The sequence below is a fragment of the Enhydra lutris genome, unplaced genomic scaffold, assembly GCF_002288905.1.
Source record: "Enhydra lutris kenyoni isolate GAN:26980312 unplaced genomic scaffold, ASM228890v2 scaffoldscaffold23, whole genome shotgun sequence".
Lineage (NCBI taxonomy): Eukaryota > Metazoa > Chordata > Mammalia > Carnivora > Mustelidae > Enhydra > Enhydra lutris.
In genome coordinates, this window is record NW_019154107.1 from 16,306,574 (window position 1) to 16,315,429 (window position 8,856).

The 8,856-nt window shown below is 36.3% G+C and overlaps 1 pseudogene; it reads left to right on the forward strand.

The window, feature by feature from the left end:
- Positions 1–6,711: 6,711 nt before the first annotated feature.
- On the forward strand, positions 6,712–7,958 carry LOC111150379 (annotated as a pseudogene).
- Positions 7,959–8,856: the final 898 nt, after the last annotated feature.

Here is an 8,856-nt window from a genome sequence, read left to right on the forward strand (position 1 = left end):
CTCCCTGCCAAGCGAGGAGCCTGAAGTGGGACTCCATCCCAGGACCCTAGGATCATGACCTGAGCTGAAGGCATCTGCTTAACCAACTGAGCCACCCAGACGTACCAAGCACTGAATTTTTTTGAGGGAGATACTGAATTCTGCTCTCTGAGCAGATTACAAAGTCAGCTTTTTACTCCTCCTTGTTAAGACTTAAAATTTTAAGATCAATTGTCATTTTAACAAAAAGAAAACCAACTAAAAGATTCACAGCTCCTTTTTTATAAATTATCTTGTGAATAAGCTCATCAACATTGAGCAAAATTTGTCAAAATGTTAATACATTTCAACTCTTCTTTTCAGTCCCATTATTTGTAGTTATACAAACCAAGACTAAATTTCCTACTGCAAAGATTCCACAGCTTCCTCTATGGATCCAGGATTTATCTTTTGAAACAGACACCTTATTTTACAAACTTCTTTTTTCTTTTCTTCTTTTTTTTTTGATAAAATACATTCCAAAAAAAAAAATACATTCCATTACCTTGCAGACACATCTGTGCTTTTCTGCTATTATTACTGTAATAGAGTCTCAGTTACCCACAGTAACTTTTAACCAAATTAACTTCATTTTCACAAAGTAAACATCTATCATACAAAATAAACATCTATCATACAAAATAATTAACAGATGAGCAAAACTCATGAATCCATATAAAAATCTTAGAAAATCATGTATATTCATCCATACTACTTTGTACATAATCACTACTGTATGAGAATTTTGTCAGAATTAGGGCACCTGGGTGGTAGTATGGCTCAGTGGGTTAAGCCTCTGCCTTCAGCTCAGGTCATGACTTAAGGGTCCTTGGATCGAGTGCCGCATCAGGCTCTCTGCTCAGCAGGGAGCCTTCTTCCTCCTCTCTCTCTCTCTCTTTGCCTGCTTCTCTGCCTACTTGTGACCTCTCTGTCAAATAAATAAGTAAAATCTTTAAAAAAAGAATTTTGTAAGAATTATCAATATAGTTTAAAATTTTTCACAATTATAATCACTATGTAGAAATAAATTTGCTACCTGATCAATAAGCCAATATAAAAAGTTTGTGAATTTCAGGATTATTAGTCTCTTCATGAAAAAACAAACAATATAATAAAAAATAAAATACACTGCATTATATTTAACACATAAAAATTTGAGAAAAGTCATAAAATTGTTTTGAAACCAGTCTAATTTGTACGAAGATTCATTTTGAAAACATGAACATAAACATGTTCACAGTTTCTGTAAGAAAAATGTTCTTCTCTTAAGAGACTAGCATATTTAAAGTTTCAGCTTCTTTATTTCCTGTAAACATTTAGAAATGTTAGATATAGAAACACATTTATAAATCTCTATAAACCCATTAAAATAAAGCTCCATTAATTTTGGAGACTCTGTGACCTAATTCATTAATTCCCTCTGGAGATAGAAAAATATTTCAGATTACAAGAGGCTCTTCTCAGTTAGACACCCCAGCAGTAAGAGAGCTTATAGCTTCATTTCTCTACTTCAGCCATAAGTCAAAAATAAATGTAGACACATAAAAATGTAGCTTTTCAGGTATCAAAAGACGTTTTTGGTGCTATGCTAAGTTGCAACAGGGTGACTTTTTTGATGGTGTGACTAAGAATGCAATTGTCAAACTTTCTTTTATAACTTTCATGGAGTGGGACTAGCAGATGATAAAGACCACTGGGTCCTGCAGGACAGGGGGCTGAGAAGCCAAAACCTTGGTTGCATTCTAAGAAGAATAAGAGATAATATCCTTTGGGAAACCCCCTTATATTGGACTGAAAGAAAGCAAAATATACAACCCTAAAATATGTCTCTTTAGCATATTAATTATTTTAAGCTAGTTATTTTTAAGAAACAGTAGACACAGGTGAAGCTCTGAAAACTGAGTAGACCTTAATCTTTTATAAGAAATAGTTACATTTGGGGCGCCTGGGTGGCTCAGTGGGTTAAAGCCTCTGCCTTCAGCTCAGGTCATGATCCCAGGGTCCTGGGATCGAGCCCTGCATGGGGCTCTCTGCTCAGCAGGGAGCCTGCTTCCCTTCCTCTCTCTCTGCCTGCCTCTCTGCCTACTTGTGATCTCTGTCTGTCAAATAAATAAATAAAAATCTTTATTAAAAAAATAAAATAAATAGTTACATTTATAAGGGAAATCCCCACTTGTAAAGGTCACTCTTTCTCTGTATCAGGAAGAGAAGGTTGACTCTGAACCTCTAGAAACTGATTGATATGGAAGGCAGTAACTTAAATCTGCATAACAACCTTACTACTGTTTACTGTCCTTTTTCTGGTAGCCTCTCATAACTGACTCCTCACCTACAACATCTTTTGTCTTTAGCTGGAGATGAGATTTAAGATGTTGGCTTGGTTGGGGGTGCCTGGATGGCTCAGTTTGTTAAGGATCTACCTTCAGCTTAGGCCATGATTCCAGGGTCCTGGGATCAAGCCCCAATTGGGCTCCCTGCTCAACAGGGAAACTGCTTCTCCCTCTGCCCCTCCCCCTGCTTGTGTTCTCATTCTCTCTCTCTCTCTCTCTCTCTCTCTCTCAAACAAATAAATAAAGTCTTTTAAGAAAATGATGGTGGCTTGGACCATTTGGAGGAAAAACTCAGTTTTTCTGGGTCTTCACTATGTATACGTGAGGTTAAAATGTTATTAAACTTCTGTTTGTTTTTCTCCTGTTATTTTATTTTTTTTTTTATAGGAGGGTTTCAGCCAAGAACGTAGAAGGGTAGAGTAAAAATTGTTTTTCCTTCCCCACAGGATGTTGAAATTTCACTCAAAGGCAGTAGCTATAATCTTTCCCAGTGGTTTCCATTTTCACTCATTAGTGCTTCCCTGGTTGCTTTGAAATGTTATTTCTACCTTCCTTCTGGTATGCTAGTTCTTAAAAACAAAAGTCATAGTAAGTGTATCTGAGTTGGAGAATCACAGTGGACCTCTCTACAGGAAAATATTGCAGGGTGCAAAGAGAAGATAGTGCTCACACATACTTGTTTAAATTCAATAATGAGGATTCTGAAAAGGAAATGACTCTTGATCACTCCCAGAGTGATTCAGAATCAAGACTTTATTATTTATTTATTTATTTATTTTAATATTTTTGGGGGGTGAACCCACAATTTACTTTTTTATTTTTTATAAACATATAATATATTTTTATCCCCAGGGGTACAGGTCTGTGAATCACCCAGAATCAAGACTTTAATACCATGTGCAGCCTTTATTGTGATATTAAAAAACAGGTGCTACTAGATTATTTCTCAAGAATTACTGACTTCGAGAATGGCCGAGGGGCACCTGGGTGTCTCAGTCAGTTAAGCCTTGGACTCTTGGTTTCAGCTCAGGTTATGATCTCACAGTTGTGAGTTTGAGCCCCACTCCAGGCTCCATGCTCATGGAGCCTACTGTAGATTCTCTCTATCCCTCTCCTCCTCCCCAACACTGCTTGTGCACATGTTCTCTTTCAAAAAAAAAAAAAAAGGAGGAACATGCAGTTTATTAAACTTACCTTTAGATTTATTGTATGAGTCATCTATAAAGCTATTGCTTAAAGGTGAGAAACTAAGGAATCTTTTGTTTAGGTTTCATACCTTGTTTGTCTTAGGAAATTACTTAACTTCTTACCAGTTTCATAATATTTATTGTTAATAAATCATTTATTACAAATTTAAAGATTATGAGGCAATATTTCATGTGTACTCTGATCGAAATATTCATGGTTGGTCTGAAAATAGAATTGAACTTCAGGTTGACTACTATTAACTCTGCACAGAGCAACTGTTATATAAGTGAACCATTTTTTTTTTCTTAAGCAAAATATAGATAAGATACGTGCATATTCTACAGGTAGTATCCACAAGTTGACTGAATGGTATTTATCTCTCTTTTCAGTAGTAAATAACTAAATGTACCAGGACAATAATGAAATAGATGGTGAAGCATCTATTTTCAGTTTTCAGTAATACATAACATTTTATGTATTACTTTGGTTGATTCCTTCTGATTTAGATTATGTAGGGTTTTTTTAAAGATTTTTATTTTTTTGTTTGACAGAGTGAGAAAGCATAAGCAGGGGGAGGAGCAGAGGGAGAGTGAAAAGTAGGGATCCCAATGCAGGGCTCCATCTCAGGACCCTGGCATCATGACCTGAGCCAAGATCAAATGCTTAACTGACTAAGCCACCCAGGCCCCCCTAGCTTATGTAGTTTTATTACTATATTTTAACCATCATATCTGGCAATGTGTCAGAAACATCATACATTACATTATTTTAAGCTCACCTTGGCAGGGGGATATGAGTCACATGGAATATGTTTTGGCTAAGAAAATAAAATGTTGAATAAATGCTTTTGTTTTTCTTAAAAAAATTAAATAATGATATTTATGTTCCTACTTTTGGGGCAATTAAGCCAATGAAAATTAGGAATTAAATGTAAATGGAATAAGCTAATGAAGAGCAACTTTTATGGCTATATAAGGTGGCCAAGAAAAAAATCAAACAAAATTTGTGTGAAATGTGTATGAGGAATATTATGAAAATTTACTGTAAGATCTAAACAAATAGAGGTAATGGATAGGCGGATTCAGTGTCAAATACTCAATTGTCCGAAATGCCATTCAAACAAATATCTCCGTTGCCTTTCATGGATCCTGAGATCTTGAGCTTATGGTAACTGAAAATAATCTGTATAGGAAATGGCAAAAGAAATAGGCAAGCCATTCTTAAAAGAGGAAACAAAAGCTGGAGGAGGCACATACTCTGCTAGAAAATGAGATAATACCAATCAGTAGTTATTTTAAAGTGCTATAGTAACATAGAAGCCGACAAGTGGAGATGGATGCAACCATTTAATAATGTTGGATTTTACAAATTTGGGGGGGTGGTGTCATAAATGCTTATTTTATTATATGTTTTATAATAAAGTATACATTACATATATTCTTTTTTATGGCATATTGTCTATCTGTGGTGCACATTACTTCAAATTTTAGCTGGGCAGAAATTCCAGAGCAGCCTAGCAGGATGGATATGGCTTAGGGTCTTTCTTTCTTTTCTTTTTTTTTTTTAAAGATTTTATTTATTTATTTGACAAACAGAGATCACAGGCAGGCAGAGAGAGAGAGGAGGAATCAGGCTCCCCGCTGAGCAGAGAGCCCAATGCAGGGCTCAATCCCAGGACCCTGAGATCATGACCTGAGCTGAAGGCAGAGTCTTTAACCCACTGAGCCACCTAGGCGCCCCTGGCTTAGGGTCTTTCATGATGTTCAGATGTTAACCAGGGCTGCCAACATCTTAAGAATTGACTAAAGCTAGAGAATCTGCTTCTGCGGTGCCTCATTCACATGCCTATGCTGGCTTTTGGAAGGAGGACTCAGTTCTTCCCTACTTTGCCTATCCATTGGCTGCTTCAGTATTTTACCATGTGTCAACTGGCTTCTCACAGAAGAAGTGATCCAAGAAAAAATAAGGTGGAAACTGTAATGCCTATTATGACCTAGCTTTGAAAGTCACACACCATCAGACACCTATTCAGTATGGGAGGAAACCACACAAGGGCATAAATATCTAAAATGTGGAGTATTGGGAGCCATCTTGGGTGTTGGTTATTACAGTATATTTCATATATTACATTTTAAAAATAAAGAAAGAAAAATATCTTTTCTGAGTAACATATGAAAGACCAACTAATCTCCCCAATTATGCTTCGAACACCCTGATAGAATGCAACTTGTATTAATTATTTATAAAGCCATAACCTCACCTACAAGAAAAAATTTCACAGGGCTTATGTGTAATATTTAATACTCACCAACTGACTTTTATAAGATAAATTTACCTAAAAGTATTGGGTACCTTGATAAAATAGGAAAAGCCTGATGTCTTTACATGGCCATATGCCAGCATAATATGACAGACCATTATCATTTCCAGTATTTTGTTTGAGGTATGAATATATTTTTTCTCCATAAAAATCAATCATTTTTGAAGAGTATTTTGGTCATTCCATATACAATATACATCCATACATTATAGTCCATATGAGAAAATGATAGTATGACATTAAGTAAATTATCTTTATATCTAGACTCTAATAAATTTAACTTGAAAGAAATATCGCAATTAAAAATATGTTTACTTATTGTGTATCAAGAGGATATGTTTAACTTCTTTATATTTCAAAAACAGTAAAATTGTTATTTTTCTTTTGAAATGTGGATGTAAGTATTGAGTTAGCAAAGTTAATGGAATTTTGCATACCCATATATATCCTGTTAATCAGATAAGCTATAGTAAAACTATGAAATTCAGTATTGTACTTGGAGCCAAAGTGTTTTTGTTTTCTCCTATGTTATAACAGATGAAATTTCTATGTTGTTATAGGAGAGTTTTCATCTTTAACTTAGAAAATTACAACACTAGTACACAAGTCAAGTCTTAACACACACTTAACATCTGCTTATTGAAAGCAGTGTCATAAAGTCAAATAGATAGTCAATTAGATTACTGAATTAAAATTTGGTATGAGGTTCACCCTTGTTGTTTAATAGCAGTAGAATCTTCCCTCTTCCATTCTCAGAACCATCAGCTCTCTCTCATGCTGAGTTGCTACAAAGCCCCTGATAGTAAGCTCATAAGAGCTTGAAACTACAACCACCCCTCCGACTCTCATCAGGGAATGAAAATAGTTGAACCAGATCACCCAGGAAAGCTCTGCATTGGTGGCCTGAATACAAAAGCAAATAAGGAAGCCCTTGAAGTCATATTTGGCAAATATGGACAAATAGTAGAAGTTCTATTGATGAAAGATCATGAAACTAACAAATCAAGAGGATTTGCTTTTGTCATGTTTGAAAGCCCAGCTGAAGCTAAGGATACAGCCAAAGATGTGAACAGAAAGTCCTTAGATGGAAAAGCCATTAAGGTAGAACAAGCCACTGAACCATCATTTGGAAGTGGTAGACATGGACCACCTTCACCTCTAAGAAGCAGAAGCCCTCCAAAAGGTCTTAGAGGTGGAAGAAGACGAAGTGGAAGAACCAGGGGACCTCCCTCATGCAAAGGGCCCATGGATCATGGTGGATATTCCATGATTTTTAATATAAATTCTTCCAAGGGACCACTTCCAATAAAAAGGGGACCACTACCCCAAAGTGGCTGTCCTCCTCCTAAAAGATCTGCCCCTTCAGGACCAGTTCATAGCAGCAATGGAATGGAAGGTAAAGCTCCTGTACAACATGGAAGAGATCGTTAGGGAGGCAAACCTTGAAAGAAACCCCTGCCCTCTCATAGGGATGTTTATTTGTCCCCAAAAGATGATGTGTATTCTACTAAAGACAGTTATTCAAGGAGAGATTTCCCAAGTTCTTGTGATACCAGAGATTAAGTACCACCACCAAGAAGATTATACTTACTGTGATTATGGTCATTCCAGTTCACATGATGATTACCCATCAAGAGGCTGTAGTATTAGAGATGACTATAGTCCTGATCTTAACTATTTAGATCATACAAGCGGAAGTTCCTACAGAGATTCATATGAGAGTTATGGTAACTCACTTAGTGCTCTAACTACATGAGGACCCCTGCCATTTTGTAGGGGAAACAGTCACTGTGATGATTACAGCAGCTCATATGATGGGTATGGTGGAAGTCAAGACAGTTACTCAGGCAGTGGAAGTGAGCTCTACTCAAGTGGTCGTGATCTGGCTGGCAGACAAGAAAGAGGCCTACCCCCTTCTGTGGAAAAGAAGGTATCCTCCTCCGTGTGATTCCTACAACACTTCAGGTCACAGAGCACCCAGAGGTGGAAGCTGTGGAGGAAGCTGATCTGACAGAGGAGAGGCAGAAGCAGATAGAAAAACAAACAAAACTTTGGACCAAAATCCCCATTCAAGGAAACAAACCAAAAAACCAAAAAATTAAACATTTTCTGTCAGACCCAAGGACTACTAAAAGGAAAAATTGTGTTACCTTTTAAAAATTTCCTGTTAAGTTCCCCCACCATAATTTTTATGTTCTTGTGAAGGGAAAAGAGTAAAACCTGTTTAACCCTACTGGACTTTATGACTTTGCCTTTGACAACCAAATGTTAAATGTGTTAAGACTTGACTTGTATACTAGTGTTTAAATTTTCCAAATAAAAGTGTCCCAAAGGCCACTTTCTATATCTGATTTTTCCCAGTAAATGATGCAAACAATTTTGAGACCTTCCACAAACATCTAGCTATCTGAAATGGAGAGGGAAATCCTTCTGCCTATACCCACAAGCTAGCTATTAGAGGGTGGTAGGAGTAGGATTTCAGAGTGTCTTCAAACTGATATCTCAGTGTTCTTGGTATAAAAAACCCGAGAGTAGATGCTTACATAAGGAGAGTGCTATTTGGCCCAGTAAATTCAATAAAGCAAATGGATAATAATGGCCGTGTTTTGCCTTTCTGACATTTCCTAGAAATCTACAGGAACCTCCCTTTTCCCTTCCCTCAATAAAACCATTTAAATGTGTGTTAAGCAACTATAGAATACTAAATAAAAAGTTTGGTCAAAACCAAAATATTAAAAATTTGGTATTCTTTCAATCTCCTTAAATTTATTAAGACTTGTTTGTGACTTACCGTATGATCTATTCTTGAGAATATTCATGTGCACTTGAGATGTGTATTCTGTGCTGTTGTATGGAATGTTCTATATTATATCTGTTAGTTTTATTTAGTAAAAGTATAGTTCAAGTCCAAAGTCTCCTTATTGATTTTCTGTCTGGGTGATCTATCCATTGCTGAAAGTAGGGTATTGAAATCACCTACTAGTTTTACATTGTTGTCTA